At 36.5% G+C, this 15,289-nt stretch overlaps 1 long non-coding RNA gene across 1 annotated transcript in view; it reads left to right on the top strand.

Moving 5' to 3' along the window:
* Positions 1 to 7,184, top strand: part of LOC116277660 (uncharacterized) — a 113,156-nt gene extending 105,972 nt beyond the window's left edge. Inside the window, exons 10-13 of the long non-coding RNA XR_012075039.1 lie at positions 1,580 to 1,632; positions 1,784 to 3,061; positions 5,350 to 5,730; positions 7,048 to 7,184. This is a non-coding gene — a long non-coding RNA (uncharacterized lncRNA). The remainder of the gene's footprint in view (positions 1 to 1,579; positions 1,633 to 1,783; positions 3,062 to 5,349; positions 5,731 to 7,047) is intronic.
* Positions 7,185 to 15,289: the final 8,105 nt, after the last annotated feature.

Here is a 15,289-nt window from a genome sequence, read left to right as displayed (position 1 = left end):
GGAGGATATTCATACCTCATAGAATTTTTTTTCTAGTGAAATAGTGTGACCCATGAGATGTAGTACTCTCCTTTACCACAAATGTTCCAGTAAAATGATGAATATTCTAATTTATTTGGTAAACTGCATCTCTGATAGAACAAGGGGAACCTAAGAAAAGATATGAACCATTTGGGCAACATACACATGGTATATATGGAAACCTGTCAGTTAGAAAAAGTGTTTTGCGATCCTACTTTTTTAAAATATATTTTATTAAAGTATAGTCAGTTTACAATGTTGTGTCAATTTCTGGTGTATAGTACAATACTTCAGTCATATAGGAACATACATATATTTGTTGTCATATTCTTTTTTAACCATAAGTTACTACAAGATATTGAATATAGTTCCCTGTACTATAATATAAACTTGTTGTTTATCTATTACATATAGTAGTTAGTATCTGCAAATCTCGCACTCCCAATTTATCTCGTCCCACTTCCTTCCCCTCTGGTAACCATAAGTTTGTTTTCTATGTCTGTGAGTCTTTTTATGTTTTGTAAATAAGTTTGTTTAGCTTTTTTTTTAGATTCATACATGTAAGTAATATCATGTGGTATTTTTCTTTCTCTTTCTGGCTTACTTCACTCAGAATGACATTTTCCGGGTCCATCCATGTTGCTGCAAATGGCATGATTTTATTATTTTTTATGGCCGAGTAGTATTCCATTGTATAAATATACTACAACGTCTTTATCCAGTCATCCCATTTTTGAATAGAGTTGATGGGAGCAACTAGTGTTAGTGATATCTTCAGTGGAACACCATGTTCTTTAATAAATATTGAAATTTGTTAACCCAATTCTGTTTTACAAACTAGGAACAATTTCTTACAAACACATGGATATACAATAAATATGTTATGTAAAATTATGATTGTCAGAATTGATATTCAAGAGAAACATGGTCAACATCTTATTCATCTAATAAATACATTATAATTTTTCCATTTATATTTCTTTCTCCTAGTTTAGTTATTTCATTGATTTATTTCATTCGTGGATCTCACGAGTACACCATGTGGGAACAGAGGGCGCTAAGTATGATTCCTTGGAAAGTAGGACTATGTCTTATTGTTTTTTATTCTCATTGTAGGAGAGTATCTTGCATAAAGTAAGTGCTTCACACACATTGGTAGAATCATTTTAATGGTTGAAATCTTGATCCTGCCTGTGGAACATGGGTTCCAAAAGAAAAAGAACTGAAGCTGTTGAATTAAACCTTGAATTAAGAGACTCAGGAAGACTGTTCCAATGGTTATAAAAGAAATACTGATCTGTCCTTTGCTAGACTCTACCTGCCCTATCAGGCTGGAGTATACTGCTTCAGCTTATAATGCTCACTTCAGTTCTAGAGTCTCAGACGTATACAAAATACAAAGCAGATATCTCCAGAGAAGATCATGGAACTCAGAAAGAGACCTGTAAATTTAATAAAAGATATTCAGAGAAAAGTATGATAGTACTTTTTATGCAGAATATCCATTGAGCTAAACTTTGGAACCTGCGGCATTCTTCGTTGTAATTCTTTAATTCAGGTCAAAAAAGAGAACACAGATACCTGGAAGAGGCCAGCCTGACACAGGGACTGGTGAGTACACACATGTAAGAACCTGTAGGTGCTCTTCTGTTTGTTTGTTACTAGCTAGATGGCCTGTGTTTCCCATTTTACACAGCTGAATTATTGTATTACATTTAAGTCTCAATGCATTTTGAGCATTTACCATTTCTTTTCTCCCTAGGATGTCAAGATGAAATTGTGGATGTTATATTATGCCAGGCAGAGAACTTTGTAATATGGAACTAGGAGTCGTGAAAGCAGCCGTCCTTATAAGAGATGCTCAAACATTCTCTTCACTTTTCACTTTATATCCTTGCAAGTTCTATTCCTTTCTTCAGGATTGACTCTCTCTCTGTTATGGACTGAATGTGTGTGTTCCCCCAAAATTTATATGTTGAAGCATTAACCACACCCCAGTGTGGTTAGGAAGTGGAGCCTTTGGGAGGAAATTAAATTTAGATGAAGTCACGAGGGTGGGATCTTCATGATGGAATTAATGCCCTTATAAAAAGAGACCAGAAATCTTCCTTACCCCAACCCACCCCTCCACCATGTGAGGACACAGAAGGCAGCCATCTGCAAGCCAGGGAGAGGACCCTCACTAGAACCTCACTGTGCTGGCATCCTGACCTCGAACTTCCAAGTGTCCAAAACTGTGAGAAGTAAATGTCTGTCTCTAGTATCTCATTAGATCAGCCTGAGCTAAGACACTCCCCCATCTTTTCATATCAAGCCAGACTTCAACACCTAATTCAAGTATCATCTTTCTTTATGTGTGTGTGTGTGTGTGTGTACAAAATCGGCAGACTCTATTTTTAGACAGAGGTACACAAGAATGCATTTTCCCTATAAAAGTTGTGAGAAATATAAAAAGTAAAATACGACACCAACCCTCCCTGCCCTCACAGAGTCCTCAAGCCAGGCGTAAACACTATCATTTCAACACTATCGAGTGTTAACTCTCAGCCCTTTTTCTATGAAAATGCCAGCTCTAGTCCTTTCTGTTACGATTATTTCTCCTGCTGTTTGCACACAGCCCTTTGTTACATTTTGTTTAATACTCAGAAGTGGCTTTACAGCAAACTAATGAAGCTCGGTTTTCAGGAACACTTTCTTGCACAGACTAATTTCAACACTCTGGGAGTTATATATATATAGTTTTATATATTTCCAATTTGGGCGAGTTCTTGTTTTTTTAAGTGCTCTCTAAATTGCATGAGTTTCAAGGCCCCACAAAGCCTGGAAATGCCCCTGCTTATGCCATATTTATTTAAATACATGGCAATCTTCCCCATTAGAATGGAAACTGTTTTCTTGACTTTTTTCCCCCCTGCAACAAAATGTGCAGATCATCAACTTGCTCATAGTGGGTGTGTGATAAATTGAGGATTAAATGAGCTTCAGTCGTACCAAAGATTGTTGCTTGCTAGAGTCAGAGCTTCCACCCGGAGCAGAGAATGTAAGTACATCACAGCTTGGATGTTTTGTTTTCCCTTTCATGTAATGTGCATTGGTAAATAAATTCTAACATGTTAGTTTTGTTTTTCACCTACATACTAATCACATTCTAACCAGTATATATTGAATTCCTATATTAAGTAGGGAACAAAAAACCCCTCTGACTTCTAATACTTCAAGAAGACCAGGTTAGATTTCTAGCTCTTTAGTCTGCGAGACTTTCTCGAAAGTAGTGTTGTCCAATAGAAATTTATGAGGTGATGGAAATGTTCTGTAACATCTGTGCTGTCCAATATGGTAGCCACTAGCTACATGTGGTGATTGAGCTCGTGAAGTGTGACTAGTGTGACTGAGAAGCTGAATTTAAAATTCTGTTTAATCGCAATTACTTTACATTTCAATACAAATACCCACCCATGGCTAGTAGCTACCATATTGGACAGTGCAGCTCTAGAGGGTTATGAACAATGCGATTCATTGGGGAGGGTTTAACTAAATGAATCAATACATCAGTTATAATACATGATGAAGGCTCAAGTTTGGACAATATTATAGTCCACTCTCCTAGCAGCAAATTTATAGACCATGTTTAGCTGCATGCAAACTTGAAAAAGGAAATCAACACACAGCAATGCAATGAATTGAAAAGGCAATTTCAAAGGAAATGGAAATAACATTTCAGTTTTTAAAAAGAGCTATGCTAAATTGAAGACAGGAGGGAAGGAAATTATTTCAAAGGTGGAAAGAGCCAAGAATCCACAGTAACACATCTCCCTTTCTCTCGCTGAGCTAGAGAACAGAAGCAGAACAAAAGAGAGAAATTAAGAAGACCTGTGGGTATGCCAGAGATCTCACTGTTTCACTGTGTGCACGTATTTATTTGGGTAGGGAGAAGTAGATATGAGCCAACAGGGCCCTGTGGTTTAAAACATGAGTACCACCGTTATCCCCCAAACCTCCAGAAATGGCAAATTGGACTATTTACTTTGTAGCATGACAGGGCAAACGTTTCAAATGATCTACTGACTATGGTCAGCGCTCCAAAGTTACTGTTCTAATGCTGGTTAAAAAATAAAAACACAAACGAAAACATCCTAGAATCTCATTCTGTAATTCTTCGTGGCAGGTTATGAATATAAATTCTTTGACGAGAAGATGAAATTATACCCCCAGGATGCAAATTACATTACGTGTCCCTGAAATACTCATTTTGTGTTAGTTTAGGAAGTGCCTGCGTCTATTTCTGTTTAGCACATATTTATATTATTTCAGTGTTGATGGTGATCTTTCACATGCAGTTCTTACAACTTATTTTCACTTGTGTAGAGATTATCTGGTGACTTTTTGCATATTTATATGTTGGGCTTCAAACAGATGAATATTTCAACATGTGTTTCTAGCTGCAAAGGGGAAAAATGCAGATTTTATTGTTATACTTTAATATGTATTGGTAACATTTTATTGTTGCTTGAATCATTAAGCATTAGAAAAATCTCATTATTTGGCTACTTCTTTATGAAAGTGCACAGAGCTTATCCTAAAAGCACATAAAATTTTCTGGATGGGCTAAAAAATAATTCAACATATGCCTTGCTTCCAAAAGGATAAACAGCTTGGGGATAGCAGTGATGTGTGTTTGGAATTTCTTCTTAGCTTGTGGAATAAAAGGAGTGACACCTGTTAAGCACTGGGAGGCACTGAGGAGGAGGACCAAAGTTACCCAGCTGAGAGCAAGTTACCTGATGGGATAGTGCATTTGAGTTTTACTTGTGTTTTGAAACCAGCGTTTCCTTAAAAAAAAAAAATCACAGCAATATGTGAATATTAAAGAAAACTATAGCACTGGAAATTAACTCTCGCTACTATTTTGGCTAACTTCTTTTAAATATTTTTCTGTTTTTAGCCTTATTTTACGTGTCTGTAATCATACATTTTCAATTTATTGTTTCACTTAGTGTTGAAAGACTAGCGTGCCTCCAATTGCTTTATAATTTTAGAAACATTATTTTCTTAATGCTTATACACTAGTCACTAAAATCCACAATGACTGAATGACTAACTTATAGATTCAAGAAATTGTTATCTAGTTTGAAGATTATTCAGAACTTAATGTTTGAACTTCCTCTGCTGGTGACAAATCTTTGTAAGTAGTTTAATGAGATAAAAAGATGACCTCAAATCAGTAAAATTTCTTTCTCACATATAATCTGGTTGATTGAGCTCTTTTAGGAGGAAGGCAACACTAATTTAGGGAACTAAATCCTCAGACTCTCATTGTTGTCTCCCTAGTTCTGGAGTATTAGAGTAAATGAGAAGCACCTGAAAAGCGTCTTCGAGGGCGGAAGAGCAGAGGCCTCCTCAGGACCAGACGGGAAAGAGCCTCTCTCACCCTTCTGAGGAGGGAGCGCAGCAGAGCTTGGAAAGAGAAGCAGTAAGCTGCTGGTCTCAGTGTTTCCCAGAGGATACGGGCTTTTCTGAGGCACAGAAACAGGTGGTCACACCTCGCTTGAATAATATAAACAGTCTTTGCCTCAGTGGGCTAAGGAAAAACCCAAAGCCTGTTAAAGATGAGATGAAACCAAAGAATGTGATTTCAAGATGTAAGAGGAAGTCAACGGGATCAAATACACTAAAGATGTCGAAGAAACAGAGAAACTTCCATCAGATTCGGTAAGAACGCTGTCTTTTAATGGCCTCCAAGAGAAAAAAATGTTAGTAAAATGATAAGAATAAAGAAGTTCATGTTTCTAATAAGATAGGGAGTAGGTGAAGACTTAATGAAGGCAGTGGATATTGATTCGTATATGGAGGGTGGACTGTAAATTATACATGGATTTTCACTGTGCAGGGTCAGGACCCTAACCCCCATGATGTTCAAAGGTCAACTGTTTATCTATATATATATAAAGACAGAGAGTTACTGAAATGGAGAGAAAAGGTAAAAGCTGGAGCTCAGGACACAGGATCAGTGAAGGAGACAATGCTGGGTGAAGAGGTGCGGAATGAGAGGCTTCAAGTGAAGGTTAGTCTTACACAGTATTTTGGGGCCTGGGAGACTCTTAAAAAGGATACGTAAAAGAGGGGCAAGTAATAGTCAGGATCCTGGTGATGCTTAATATGAAAAGCGTGTGGCGGGTCAGCTCTTCAACGACGCTCAGCCTGAGCAGAAACAAGGAAGACAGAACGCAGGAGAGGTGGAGGGGTGAGAGCCAATTTGCAGTGTTTTGGTGACTGGCCTAAACAGCTTGGCGTATACTGTTAATTAGGGCACTGAAGTTTCACGTGTTATCCTTTATCACATCTCACACATAAGGAGGTAAGAAAATTTAGAATTCAAAGAGTCTAAGCTCTAATCTTATAATTTTATTTTGTATATAGATTCCTGTTATCTCCAGAGTTTATATATATGTATGTATTTATTATCTCTAGAGTTTATAATATATATTATTATTTACCTGATATAGATAATATATCTCAGATGTTATATAATATATGACAGATATATCATATATATCTGAATCTCAAAAAGGACTCACTTGAGAACCTAAGAGCATTGGCTTTGAATTCAGAAGTACCTGTACTGGAATTTGGGCTGTCGCTAATTAGCTAGTCAGGTACATTGACGAACTGCAGCCTTAGTGTCCTTGAGTGTAAAACAGAGACCATGCTCAACTTGCTGGTTTTTTAGGATTAAAAGGCATGTAACAGTACTAATACTGTTTAGAATATAGAAGATGTTTAATCAGCTATTTAATGCTATTTTATACAGACATACATGGAAAAATCTAAAAATCCTTAGTATACTTTTGATATTCCTAACTGACTGAAATGTTAACTAGTTCCAAGAACTGCTTTTTTCCTTCACTTTTACATTCAATAAATGATACTTTTGAGAGATTTCCTTTGGGTTTCACAGTAAATTGGCAAAGTAATGATTTTACATTTGGTTCTATTCTTAATGTCTAATGGAAGTAAAATAACTTCTAGATTATTTCAACTGCACTGAAAACATAAATAGCAATAGTTTGCCAGCTGCAAAATTGATGCTGAAGTTACTTCAATGGCACACAGGATGTTGAATGCCCATAATCACAAGCCAATTCAGTGCTGACACTTGGCTGAAAACATGAGTTAATGTTTTAAAGTAAGTAAAAGTGTAATACCTTCTCTCCTTTAAAGTAATCTGTTAGATTGCAGTGTAGGATCTTTGAATAAGCACGTAAAGTTAGTTATATGATTTGTATCAGTTCCAGAGTCCCTTCTCCTGTTCTTTGCCAGAACCCCACCCTATGTGTATTTTAAGGATCATTTACCTATAAGGTGCTTAACCAGCCTCTAGATGGCACTTTGACATTCTTGGTGATTCTATTAGTGGTTTGCTCTCTCCATGGACAGACTTGTAGGTGACACAGGACATATATCCCACTTTCTCAAGTGAATTAACACTTTATAGGCAAAATTCATGTATTTCAAATATATGCTAAATCTTGGAATATCATGTAAATTAAGCTTCCCCTCCCTCCATGAAAACTGGGCAGTAGTGGAAAAGTTACTTAATTTTAACACTAACCATTCTATCTCCTCCATAAATGTTCTGGTATCTCTCAGATAACCACAAAAGAAACAAAAGCAAAAAGTTTTATTGGAGCATTTCTTTTGGTTAGAGAACATCCGTCAGGATCTTTCTGTTTACGTGTCCTCAGCGGCACGCCAGAGTGTCACGCTTGTCACCAAGGCTGCTGCATCGGGAGTCACAGCTTTGCTTTCATTTGGTTAATGAAACACTTAGATTATGCATGTGAGCTGTTCCTGTTAATTTCATTATTGACATCCAGGCTGTGAATTCCATCTCTGCTTCTACTCCTTCTATGTGTCATCTTTCAAGTGAAACCAATAGTACCTCTTTCCTCTTGTGATCCTAAAAGTCCATAATCCAGTGAGAAATAATGGGTAGAAATCCACTTACACAGACCAGCCTGTACTCAGCTTTTTGTCCCTTCCCCTGCTTTCATTTTATTTCCTCCTCAAATACAGATATAACGTAAAGTGGAGGAAATTAAGGTTGAAACTGTATTGAAGCTTTTTTTGCACAAATTTTCTTGCTTAACAAACCATCTTCTTCTGTATGAAAACCTGTTTTCGCTTCTGCCTTTACTCCAGATCCTGTCGCTTCTCACTGCCGCAGGGACTTGGCAAGATTGTGAATCCTTTTCTCCATCATTTATCTTTAGCTTCTGTCGTTTTTACTAGCTCTTGGTCTGTAACATTATTCAGTCTTTCTCATGCTAAGGAACAACAAAGCAAGCTCTTCCTAAATTTCGTCTTTCCTTCTCATTACGTTTTATCTTCTTTCTAACAAAGGCTTGGTGCTGGGAAAATAAGGTATAGTTGCTATCTGGAGTCCTTCACTTTCCATTAATTCTCAGCTTGTGAGGAGGGCGGGTATCAGAACAACAGAAAGCTTATTTTAAAACACACATTTCCTCTGACAAATTGCCTTCTGACATTTCTTTTGGGAAAGGGGTGCTTCAACTTTGAAAATGCTCCCTAGCTGATTTCCACATGAGAATCACTATGTTAACACAGTGCCTCACAGTTAACATTCACTGTTCTCCAGAATCTCCCCACGAAGATGGCTCCCAGCTGGCAAACTCCAGTGCCACTCTCCAGCCCTACTTTAGTTGAGCTCCCTGAAGCCTTTGAACTTGTTGACCTTGGCTTCTTTGTAATCCTTTTCACCCAAGCTTCCTCTGTAGCACTTCCTACTTTTCTGTTTACTACTTGCTGGCCACTGCTGTTCCTCCAGCCTCTCCTCTCTCTCTCTCACTCACCTTAAAGAGTTTTGTGTTTGCACAAATTTTCAGCTCACTGTATTCACCAACAAGTCTCAGAAACATCTATCCAGGCCACATCTCTTTCCTGGGTGCTAGATAAATACATGTTACTGCTTCATGCACCTGCAACTTGGAAACTCATCCAAGTCCTGCTCAAATTTCAAATTCTTTTGCCTCAATATTTTAATTATTTACCTGACTATTCTTTCTACTAGTCTGTGAACTCTTGAAAAGCTAGAGAAACTCGGTTACATTTATTCTCATATTTCCAGTACCTTACACTATACTGAATGAAGGATCGAATATTTGATACAAAAATAATTCACAACCATCTGTGTGAATACACTGTATGTAAACTCTCTATAGAATGGTCACATTAACACAGACATTTCTATAGAATTCTTAATTAACTGAGAAGTAACGTAAGAATGTTCTGTGAGGTAAATTACGAAGGGACAGTTTAGTGGAATTTTTCAAGGCATATTCATGAGTTATAATTGCTGAAAATACTTTCCCGCTCATCTAGAATATGTTGAATTGTTTCATGACAACAGTAGATAGTATTAGGCACTCCGAGTATCTGTAAGCTTCTTATGGGGGAAGAAAAACAAGTTAAATTGAAACAGTTTTAGAGGCTGACATAGGGATCAGCAAACTACAACGAACGCTGACAGGACAAATGTGGCCCGTGGCTTGTTTGTGTAGAGCTAACAAGCTAAGAATGGTTTTTACATTTTTAAAGGGTTGTTTAAAAAAAGTAGAAGAAAGAGGAGGAGGGGGAGATTGAAGAGGAGGAGGGGGTGACTGAAGAGGAAGGAGGGAGAAGAGGGAGCAGATCTTTAAATTGGTCACGTTCAGCAATGTCACCTCAGAGTTTATATATATATATATATATATATATATATATATATATATATATATATATATATATAAATCACATTCATTTCGTTCACAGCCCAAATCAAAATGATAAATACATATCTACTTATCAGCTCCATCAAGTAATTAAATGCATAACCTTTCCTGTTAGATATCAGATCTATCTAAAATATACCAGTCTTTCTCATACTGAACAGAAGTCACCAAGACATTCTATTTTAGTATCTAATAAAAGCTGGGAAAATACTTAAGGCCTTCTGCTTTTTAAGAGTGTCCGTACATATACAAGTTATTTATCAATTAGAATTGAATTATTATCATTGAAAACATTATAGTGTATACCTGGTCAAATAAACAAAACATTTACTGTAAAATTTATTTCAGATGTTTTACCAGCCATTCAGTAGTTAAATTTACTTATTCCTAATTTTGACATTCACAAGATGTATGATGTACGTTTTTAAAAAATTACTTATTTTCACAAACTGGAAATTGAGATTGAGCCAAGATTCATAGGATACCCTATGGAGTGTAGGCACACATATCATGGAACTGATGCCTTTTCGGCTGATTTCATACAGTACCGAATGGCCTGAGTGAGGTTTAGGGGAGTGGTTTGGGGAAGACTTACCTTTGGCAGCCTCCTCTGTTGTCTAAGTCATTAAGCCCTCAGGGAATTGCTCAGGTACCCCAACAGCTGTGTTTTTGTTGTGCATCAAGCCCAGACCTGCATTTTCCCTCTGTTTACTTACATGCTGCTTGTTGCAGTGCTAACTGAGGACTGTGGCAGGAGAAGAGGCCAAGGAGGCATGTGATGGCAGATTCAGGATCTCTGGCTCTACCCTCCCCTTCTCTAGGCGTCCCACAATTTGCCCCATCACTGTCATGGCCATATGGTCCCAGGGCTAACACTCTAGACTAAGAACTATATTTGATGATGACTTACATCGTTTGTAGAGGAAGGAGAAAGAAATACACCATTCTTCCTTGCCCTCCTTTTGCCTGGAGGCCAGTAGGTCTACTGGTGGCACACTTGCTTTGAGATTTAGGTAGATTAAAATTTGTAAATTATTATATAAAATGACAGGTAAGTTATATGAACCTAACTATAAACAAAACACTAAAGATGATCATCCCATTCTAGAATATGACAAGGACAACAAAAATGGGGGTTTGAAGCTGAATTTAAAATGAATGTAGAATTCAGGCTGGGAATATTTCAGGCAGGGGTGTTATGTCCAGAACAACTGCAAATGAAACTCACCAAATTGAAATCATGACAAAATTGAACTTGTCTGATCGTTGAAGGTTTTGTTACATAGGAAGTACACAAAAAGACTCGTGGGTTTATCAAAGGGAAAGCGAGAAATATCAAGTGAGGGCAGAATGATTCACTAGGAGTAGGAGTAGAGATAGCAGAATCTAAGTTTAAATATGACCTATATATCAGCTGTATAGAATTTCAGAATCAAAAGAAGACACTCAGCACAAGCTTCTAGATTACATGCAGAAATTTGTAGAATAGGTTTATTTACCTTTATCAGGAATAAGCATTTTCATAGTAAAGTATTAAATAGGATATTTGAAATAATATTAACTTCCAACCCCCAAATGCATTGCAGTTGGTCACCTAAGAACTTTCTGGAAGAGATGGTTTACACTTGATCACATGCAAAATAATAGTTGAATTGTTGAAATCAAATGTAATCTTAATGACTATTAGTCTGTTATACTGCCTGGTAAAAATCTTTAGCACTCTGAGTGTGAAATAAAGTAATTCTCAAGGCTTTAGCAAACAAGATTTCTTCCCAAGATTGGTAGGAATGTTACAAAAATCCTAAAAGGGCTTTGAAAGTTAATGACTCAAGTAGAAAATTCATGAAAGCTGAGACCAAACCAAATAGGCCCAACTCAACTCAGCATTAGAAAAGATTTTCCAAAATACTTCTCAAGTGAAGTAATACACAGGCAATAACTTTGTATACAAAATCACTCAGGTACCTCTGGAAATCAGTTACTTTGAAGTGCAAAGCCAAATCTTCCAAAGCATACATATATTATTTGAAAATCACAGATAGGATGTCCGAGTGTGGCAGAATAATAATAAAAAAAAAAAAAGTCAGAGTTATAGAAAATGGGTAAGGCTTCTTAATTATTTTAACTACTGGTGAGTATGAATTCATATGTATCCTTAAATATTGATAGTCACAGGAAGTTTTGTTAATTTCCCTTATTGGGAAATATATATATTAAATATATATACAAAATTCACTTAATATATATGTCATTCAAATTATTCAAAATAATTGAATTTCTTTATCTTTTCTACAATGAAGTTGTTTTTGAAAAAAAAATCTAATTGGCAAGGATGGTGAGGAATAGTGGTGATGGGTGAGAATACAGGAAAAGCAATAAAGGAAATATTTATGATAAGGAGCTAATTACTTAATCATCAAATCAGAGAAAACTCATGCCGAAAAAGTTTTGAGAAATGTCAGCTAGACTATCTTCTCTGTCATTAGGCAAACTTAGTTGAGAAAAACAGCCCACGGTCCTTCTAAAGACTAGCAGATAAAGAGATTTTCCAAGGTTAGATTCAGGGCTTAACAGACCCCTCGGTCAGCAGATTCTTCCCAATATCTAGCTTAAATCCCCTGAGCTTTAAGTCTGTTTGTCCCAGTTAGAACACAGAGAAAATAACTTGTTATAATAAAGTGTAATTAAAAAAAAGCTTTAGCATAATTCCAAGAAAGAAAGAACAAGAAGAAATACTTACAGACTGAAACTATCACCTCTTTATCTTAATCCATATACATATTTTTGTTCAACTTTTAACTCTTTTGTAAAAGCATCATTAAATTACGAAACTCCAGCATATTTTTAATAAGACATAATTTTAAGGACTACAGTAGAGGATTTTGAGGGTTAGCATCATCGTAAAAAGGACAAACACACACATTTCAGCATACTGTGTAAATCAAAATGATCTTGAGTGAAATATAAATGAAGCCATTTGAGAGTCATTGTGCTGGACTGTTAGCTAGTGTACTCTTCCTTCCTTTTTCTGCCCTCTATTCCTTACTTTCTGAGACACTGTTGTTTAGCTTTAGTTTCTAATTGTTTTCTGAAACATTAAGTCTCAGAGAAAAATACCGAATTGACTGGCATCCTTATCATGCTATTAATGATTACATGGGACAGATAATTTTGTTTATGCTGCATCACTTGAATTTTAAGGAGAGGGAATTTAGACTCAACCCTAAAGGTTGCAGTACTTTGCAGAAATTTAGTACTTATTGTTCATTCTTTTTATTTATGTATTTATTTACTTAAGCTTTTATTTTGTGGTGTTTCACACAGCTTTATTTTATCTTTTGCATTTAGAAATTTAAGATCATTGAAAACATCACAGATTTTGAAACAGGAACTAAGAGTTATAAATTTTCTTATCTTTTGAGACTTGATTATGTTGATTTCCTGTGTTTTAATTTAAAGGATCATGCTAAAGCTTGCCTGGAATTTGTTAGAATTTGGGCTGTTTTCCCATGGAATTATATTTTAGAGAAGACTGGACACAATTTCACTGGGAAGATTGTAATATTCATTTACATACTTGGTTATTTTCACTTGCCTTTTTTAGAATTTGTCTATTGTTTTTTTAAGAAAAAAATAGTTACTGAAACATTATAGCAGTTTGAGGAAACAAGCCTTCCACTAGGTCTTATGATCTTCACTCTTAAAAAAAATAACATTCTGTTTTATTCTCAGGCTTGTATTCTGGTAGTTTGCAATTTTGAAAAGGGCTATAAATAAATAAAAGAAAAATCAGAATAGCTGGGTTTCTATTTTGAAGGAACATGAGATGCAGGGAATTTTAACATATGTTTTCATGTACTTGAAAGCATGCTGAATCAGTCCTGATAAGCCGCTGGCACTGAATTCCGGACAAGGAAGGGCAAATGCTTACTGACTGCACTGAAGTTGTATAAGGCAGTATCATGAAAGACATTGATAGAAGAATGGGAAATGCTGACATTTGATTACATGAAAATTTGTGCTACTCTAGGAAAAAAAACATTTTGAAGCATTTTATTTAATAGACAATCATAGTCATGATTGCCTTATCACTAAACTCTTGGCGGGGTCATCATTTGCCCACAATCCTCGGGCCTGACTGTTGAGACTAATTCCAACAGGCCAGATGCCTTCTTCTCCTTTATTGCTGTTTAGCACAATATGGTCTTTCCCAATATACACAATTTTCTTGAAGGGCTTCCAAGTCCACTGGGTCCATATACAATTGTGGACATTCTTTGCAAACGTTTCCAAAGAGACTATGCCACTTTCATATAAATCAAGGGGGTAGCTGGGAACTTTGGGGGAAGAAGAAGTAAATTTATGGAACCTCACCATCCCCAAGTCCTATCTAGTCATTACCATCCAGCCTTATGCTAACATCCAGTTTTGCTCTATTCCCACTGTTGGAGGAATCCATTTTCCTCTGTTCTTTTAGGTTCTTCTCTCTGGTGTATGAATGAAATTGACATGGGACAGATTAACAGGAGAAAATCAAACAACAGTTGAATAACATGTCTGCATGGAAGAGACCCAGGAAAACTCAGTAAATCACCAAAATGGCTGAACCCCTCCCTTAAATACTATTTTCAGCTAAAGACAAAACAGGATGTTGGGGTTAGTGGTTTGGGACTTCAAAGGAGAGGAAGGCAACTGACATGGAGATGGAAAAGCAAATGTTTGATGAACAAAATTTTGCTGGGCCCTGCAGGGAGAGTAGGACACAGAAAGGAATTTTAACAAGCAGACTTTGTTAGGTCCTTCCTTGTCTGCGTACTTAATTCATACTCCGGTTGTCTATGGTGAGATTTCCCGTCCTGGAATAAGTCCTGTATCTACTTTCTTCAGGCAGTTAGGGGGAAGGTCAGCATTTCTTCCTGAGTCTTTTGGGTCTTGATTTTTTTTTTTCAGCTCGAAAGAGTCCACATGCCAAAGAGATATTTTGTGCTGGCAAATTTTGTTCCCTTACACCACACATGTGGGGAGATAGTAATCATTTGATCTGATTGATAATATAAAAATGGAAAATATTGTTTATTACCTCTAGGGTGGAAGCATTTAAGGAATGGTCAGTGGAACTCTCCAGTTTCTGCCCTTCTGGTTGACCTAGCTGGGGAACCATATGGTTTTAACACTTTCAAGAAACCTTAATAGGAGGGTGTACAGATGTTCTGTGATTAAATGTCTGCACCGTCTTTATTCGTGTCTTCATCAAACCTGCTAATTACCAGGATGGCTCAGTTTTTCATGGTAGAGTAAGAGTATCCATTTGAGGTTTTGATTTCTTCTAAATATTGACTTTAGAATTTTTACTTTTCCATTTTAATGGTTTTAAGTTTTAATCTCTGTACTGTCATTGGCAGCATTTCTACTGGTGTGTTCACCATAAATGTTAGGGAGATTGCCATTGAGCTCTCTGGCTTACATGGCAGGAAATAATT

This window comes from Vicugna pacos, chromosome 1 (assembly GCF_048564905.1).
Source record: "Vicugna pacos chromosome 1, VicPac4, whole genome shotgun sequence".
NCBI classification, from domain to species: domain Eukaryota; kingdom Metazoa; phylum Chordata; class Mammalia; order Artiodactyla; family Camelidae; genus Vicugna; species Vicugna pacos.
Note: the sequence above shows the minus strand (reverse complement) of the source record. Positions and strands in the feature narration are given on the sequence as shown.